The sequence below is a fragment of the Miscanthus floridulus genome, chromosome 14, assembly GCF_019320115.1.
Source record: "Miscanthus floridulus cultivar M001 chromosome 14, ASM1932011v1, whole genome shotgun sequence".
Classification (NCBI taxonomy): Eukaryota; Viridiplantae; Streptophyta; class Magnoliopsida; order Poales; family Poaceae; genus Miscanthus; species Miscanthus floridulus.
In genome coordinates, this window is record NC_089593.1 from 47,116,720 (window position 1) to 47,123,560 (window position 6,841).

Sequence of the window (6,841 nt, forward strand, 5' to 3'; positions counted from 1 at the left end):
AAGCAAAAATTTTAAATCAATCGGCAAAAAAATTTAGGAGATGTGAAGTAGACAAAAACAACAGAAGCTCAGAAGAATGACATGCTGCTTAGCTGATGATCGTGGTGGAATGTGCTGTATAAAATATTAAGCATGGTTTGGATCATAGGGCACACCTGTGACCATAGAAGGAATGAAACAAAGGACAAAGGGCTCTGCAATATACAAAAGAATGAACAATCTACCTAAGTGGTACTGCAGGACAAGTTTACTTTCAGAAATAATTTGTTGCTTTTACTCGATAACATCATAACAGAGCTCCACTTGGTTTAAGAAAAAAGTTATAGATTCTCACCTGGATGTAACAACCCTGGTGTTAAGCATTAGTAAAACTTGACCATATCATCGTCATGCATGTTGATCATCCATAGTAGCAAACCAAGTTTTGCATCCACTAAAATCATTGTTAATTGGTTAGCAATGCAATGCATGTGTGTGGTGATGTGCTACAACCAAAATCTTTTAAGGTAATTTCTGACCTTCTATTTTTGAATTTCACCAAAAATAGTTGAACTTATGCCCTAATAAACTTTGAGGTGTAAAGTGTGTACTTTACACTAGCGTTAGGTATAGGGTATGAATTCAAGTCCAACCCATTAAAACTTGAGCTCCAAATTTGAAAACAGAATTGGGTTCCAGCCCATAGATTTGGCTGTCTTGGGATTTAGTTTGAATTCAAATTTGAGGGATTTATTAAAATGAAATTCTCAAATAAACTTGTTGCAACCCTAGTATCATTTGTTAGTACAAAGTTTGTACTATGCAATGATGCTATTGGTTGAAAGGTTTGCTTGTTAATTAATCACAAATTAATTCACCAAAGAAACTAACTTAACTGGATTTCAAAACCCTAACTGAAGATTCAGAAATGCAGTTTCAAGGTTCCTCTGATATTTAGCTTAGATCTCTCTAACCAGTTCGAATTAGATATCAAAGCTTAAAGCAAAGTTTTAGAGGACATCAAGAGGAACGACTTTCATATTTGGAGATTTTCAAGTTGCTACATGAAAGTGGAAGAAAATGGAGGAGGAAGAAGGGCTGGTAGGTGCTACAGTGTCATCGCGAGCTGCTTGCTTGGTCAACGTCGGTGGCCGCCCCACCGACTGTTTTCGCCACTTCCTCGCGCTGTGGCACGCAGTTGCTTCTGCAGACGTGTCACGGGTAGGAGGTGGATGCCCAGAAGTCTCCCCGTAGAACTTATCTCGCCGAGTCGGCCACCACCTCTCCTTTCTCTCTTTACAGCGCCGCCGCCGAGCTCTCGCTGCGCCGGCGATTTCTTCACCACTGCTCGTTCCTAGTTCAATTGCTCTCGCCCACAGCTCCGTCACATCCTTGCGTACCGATTGCTCTTGCTCAGGCCAGCTCTAACCGTCGAAGCTGCCCGCACGCCATCTTCTTTCCCGACAACGACTGAAGCGCCGCTGTGAGCCCCTCCGCCGTGGGTAGCCCTCTGTGGCGCACTTTCACTTCATCCATCATGTTCTTTAGCTTCGCCTTGATGCCCTATTTCTTATCAGCTTGCTCGTTTTGATAGCTGACCTCCAGACGCGCTGGAACGTCATCGTCGTCGCTGGTTCACGCCATCTCTGTCATCCGCAACGTCAGCGACTTAGCTCCGTGTCACCTCTGTCTCAACCAGTAGGACCACCGAAGTCGCGGTGAGCTCTTGAAGCTAACCTCTGCTGTCTGTTTAAGTTCTACCACGCCCTAGTGGCCAGAACACCACTGCGCCGGCCTGCTTTGCTTTGCCAAGTCGCCGCGGTTGCGTGCACGCGCGCTACTAACTTTGCTTCGTCCAACTTACCCCTTGGACGAGTGTGCGTCAGCGAGGTGAGTGTGCGGGTGACCTTCACGTCACTGGGCAACTCGTCGTTGAGCGTTTTCGCTGTGCGAGAGCTCCGCCATGCCGCCATGGCCGCCGGTGTGGTCGCTGTCGTGCCTTAGCCAATCTTTCATCACCGTCTGTGAGTTCGTGAGGTCGTGAGGAACGCAAAGACGTAGTCCCTATCGCTAGAGACGTCACCGTCGACCATTGCCGCCTCACCGGAGTACCATCAAGCCGCCGAAATCGCCGTCGTGGTCGTTGGTATGCTCCATTCGTTCAATCATCACTGCCAGGAGATGCGTGAGGGTGAGAGGAGTCCACCGGAGTGGGTCGCGTCGCTGGCGTGCTCGCCGTCGGTGAGAACCTGCCAGTCAATGTCCGCCAGCGTCATGGTCAACGCGGCCCGGTCCGGGCTCCTCTTGTCAGTGAGAGCGGGTGAGAGAGAGAGTAAGAAAGGATTTTCATCCTTTTTCGATTTTCAGAAAAATGTTAATAAGTGCTAAAATTTGATTAATTCATAATTAAATAATTAAGGCTAATACAATTATGAAATTTTTTGTGTAAACTTGTTATCTTATGCTTTGTCAAGGAAAAGTATCAGTTTGCCAAAAGCAGTACTTTTGCTAGGTCTCAAAATTACATCTTTTAATTAACTTCTATGATTTTTGTAGGCTAAAATAATTATCCAAAAATCATGAAACTTTTTGTGTATGCTTTATATGCTTAAATAAACCTTCACAAAAGGTTTGGCTCTGTTTTGATGAAAATAAATTGTCCACTTAATTTAAATGCTTTTTATGGTTTAATAAAAATACTAAAATGATTTCTATAAATCCCTAAATGACTTGGGTGTGATTTTGGACTTGATTGTGGACCTTGGAACACTAATCCCTTTGCTGTTCCCTGGCAATTTCTTTATTTGATTGTTGTACTCATATTAAACTTGTTAATAATAATAATAATAATATTGCTTTGTGATTAATTAACCAAACTTAACCACGAAAGAAAGTTGTATTCAAGTTAATTAGCTTTGTTTTAGTCATATTAATCCATGCTTAGTACATCATCGTCCTAAAGCATGCATCTTTATTTACATTTAGTGAATGAGAGTGGTGATTCTTTATTTGAGCAAGATAAGGGTTTTCTATCAGTGGATTGGATTTGTTATCTATGATTATTCTTAAGTGACTGAGAACCTCGACACTGAAGGCAAGCCCCAGAGCATAAACCATTCCTTATGTTTTACAAATGTTATTCACATAAGTCTATGCTTTGTGCAATTAAGTAAATAGGAGTTGGTTGATATACCAATTGCTGCATGCCTTCCTTGACTTTCAATACTCATCCTTGTCACCCTGTTTAGTTATACTAAGTTTAATGATGCTTAGCCATGCTTAGTTGATAAAAGTTGAGCAATGAGTTAATGGTTTTATACTCAGGGTTGGTCTTGAGGTTTAAAAGTGATGATCATGAATTTAACATGAGACCGTGCAGACTGTTTGCTTGTGTCAAGAATGGAGTATTGACGTAGTGCCCCGCCTATGTCGAGTAAGGACCGTTCATTGTAGGTTTGTATGTGTTTCGAGACTTTGTAGTACTGGCCAATACTTCGATAAGCCTAATACCTCGGCTATTCTATTATGTGAAAGGCCAACCACGCACTAGGAGTGGAGAGATGGCAAGAGTAGCATGTACACATCCTGTGAATCCGCCAGGAGCAGGAGTAGGGAGGTGGAGTACTGTGCTCTTGGGTAGCGCTAGGACCCATTCATGTTTTGGAGGATCCAAGTGAGGGTTGATATATGTAGGTTCGAGACCGGTCCTAGACCTACATATGTTGTGTGGTAAGGAAACCCCAGATGGGCCAAATCGATTCGAATCGTTGTTGCTTTTTAGAGAAGAAGACTCGATCCTCTACCCTGCATCGTAGTTCAGACCTGAAACATTAGTCCTATGATCATGAGATGAGATGGTTAAAGAAGTGCTTGACCTACATCAGGTACAAATGAGAGACATAATTATTTAACTTGAGCTAAAACATTGAAAGTAAGGATCAACATTAGTAAGCTTTACTACAAAAGTTAAACTTGATTCTTGCTATAGACTTACCTTGATTCCCCTTAAGCTTGCATATCCTTAGAGTCTTTCCTTTTCGTCGGTTAAGTCTTGTTGAGTACCTTTGTACTCAGGGTTTGTTAAACCCATGTTGCAGGAGGAGAGCCAGTAGTAGAAGAGTTTGATGTGTACACTTGGGCAGGGTGAACCTCCTTTATGTGATTCTATTGTGGTACCTATCATGCTACCCTACTACCTAGTTGGCTAAAGCTTATAATTTGTATTAACTTAAGAAACAAATTGTAAACTTATGGTTTGTACGACTTCTACCATTTACTCTGATGTAATATATTTGTATAAACTGTTGTAATGCTGCAATGTCTTCTGTAATGTGTCCTACTCGGAAGGATGAAGTGGATGATTCATGGTTCCCCGAGGACACCTGACAGACCACCAGAGTTGTCTGACTCCCATGTGTAGCCGTCAGAAGTCTGAAAGACAATGATAGGCACATGTGGGCCATATAATTTAGGCGGTTTGGCCACAACTAGTATCAGAGCATGTCATTACAAAGATTGTTGAAGTACTACTTAACAAAACTTCAAAATGAATTATGAAAATTAAGTTCAACTCTATTTGGTCAAAAAGTTGCTTCTAACTCATCCTCTGCTTGCTATAGATGCCTCGCAGAAGGTTGATTGTTATGACACGGTCTGAAGGCACGGAGGGTTTCCCAGCCATTCTTCAGGAGGTAATGTGGCGTGCCAACTTCTCCTATAAGCCAGAGTACTTTGTCTATGCTCGTCTTCTAGGTCTAGGCCTAGACGAGTGTGTGGCAAAGGTCAGTTTTGCATCCTCGACTTGTTGAAGGAGAAACCAAAGAGCCACTCCAGTACCAAGGAATGGGAAGCTATCCTAAAGCTGCCATTCAAGGTGCAGCATACCAAGCTATAACAAGGCTTAGGGCTTGGTGCCTTGAGCTATAGACTTCTTATGCTTTTGGCTACTTTCCTCGGAGGATTATGGGTCCTATCAATGGGATCCGTTATCTGAATCCTATGCATCCATTCACCAACCGAAGTTAGAGGTAGTCGGAGCTAGTGAGAGATTTAGATTAGGCTTGTCGATGCACTCGCCAGGAGTTGAGAGAGAATCAGTTCAGCTCTCGGCTTGGTGCAGGCTGAGATACTGGAGTATTGAGGCTCTACACCCGGAGTCTGATAAAAACAGAGATGAGTTAGGGATAGCACCAGTTCATATACTTCAGGAGTCGCTTAGGTTTCCTTCTATAGTAGGACATGTTGTGCATCCACCTAGGCAGGATCATCATCATTTCTCTAGGACTAGGGCATGTGAGATGTTAGGAAGGCCAGTTTGCTTATCTCACGCTCAGGCCTCAGGTGATAATGGAACACCTTCGTCTTGGAATCTGTCTCTTTTTCCATCTGGTTTTATTAGGCAGCCGTATCATGAGGATAGCGATACAATAGTTAACTAGTTATGTAAAAGTGGGATAGCATGTTTAATATTGCCCTATGTTGTAAAACTGAGTGTGCTGTCACTCGCTTGTGTAATATGTAAAATTAAGCAATAAAGTTATGTAAGCAGGTTTGTAGTAATCTTAAGATCGTTCATGCATCATGTCATTAATAATCTTTTAATTTCTTTTCCCTTACTAATAGTTGGGTTAAGTATGTTGCCAATCCTATTCATGCTATCTTCTCCCCTATGTTGTTCTACCTGTCTATGGAAATCTGGTAACTGAAGATCACTCTTACCTTACAGTATGAGGACCCGTTCTAAAGCCACCAACACAAATAAACCTGGTACCTCCCGTAGTCATGCCAATACCACTAATCCGCCACTAGAACCAACTTTGGATGATGCAGTGACTGCTCTAATGAATGCTAGTGTAGACAGTGCACGTATTCTTCAAGTCTTGGCACAGGATGAAATACTAGCTTCTTAGGGTCGTCCTAGTCCAGTAGTCAACAATACCTATGCTGACTTTCTAAAAACTCATCCTCCTATATTTTTGAAAGTTAATGAACCTCTAGAGGCAGATTACTAGATTCGTACTATAGAACAAAAGTTTAGCCTCATCTGTAGCAGTGATGTTTAGAAGACACTATTTGTAGCACAACAATTTCAGGGCCCTACTGGCGCCTAGTGGGCTAACTTCCTTGCAACATAGCCAGAGGGACATCAGGTTCCATGGACTGATTTTCGTACCACTTTCTAGGCACACCATATTACTGGTAGTGTGATAGAGATGAAGTTAGAGCACTTCCTCAAGTTGCAGCAAGGAGATCAGAGTGTGCTGGAGTACTTGAGTCAATTCAATCATCTGTCTCAGTATGCCCCTGAGTATGTTAGTATGGATGTCGTGAAAAGGGGTGGTTTGTACATGGTCTCCACACCAAGCTACAAGCGATGCTGACCACCTACACTAATGCTAGTTATAATGAAATTGATCAGTATTGCTATATCTTTTGAGGACAAGTACCATTAGCACAAGGAGGCAAAGAAGAGAAAGGAGGTGTCGGTGGAATCCTCTGGTGGCAATGCTCAGTGTCATAGGATTATTCATCAACCTATCCATCATTCCTTCTATTATCTACCCCTAGCAACAAGCCTAGCAGTAGTCTCTTGTTCAACCTACTGCAGCTCTTACCCATTTACATTAGCCGAATACCCTTGGTGTTCATCCTAAGATCTTCTAGAATAATCAAGAGAATGTTTCAAAGAATAGGGCTATTACTAAAATGGATCGAGTTCACTATACTTAGGCTAATGTAATTCCTGAAGGTGAACCTGTTATGATGGGAATGTTTTCTATTGCCAAGCAAAATGCAGTTATATTGTTTGATTCTGGTGCATCACATACATTCATCAACAGAGCCTTTGTCATGTAGTATCATT

At 42.2% G+C, this 6,841-nt stretch overlaps 1 long non-coding RNA gene across 1 annotated transcript; it reads left to right on the forward strand.

The window, feature by feature from the left end:
• Nucleotides 1-1,241: 1,241 nt before the first annotated feature.
• LOC136502640 (uncharacterized) lies at nucleotides 1,242-5,446 on the forward strand. Its single transcript, XR_010770647.1, has 3 exons — nucleotides 1,242-1,477; nucleotides 1,574-1,697; nucleotides 4,599-5,446. It is a non-coding gene; the product is annotated as an uncharacterized lncRNA (long non-coding RNA).
• Nucleotides 5,447-6,841: the final 1,395 nt, after the last annotated feature.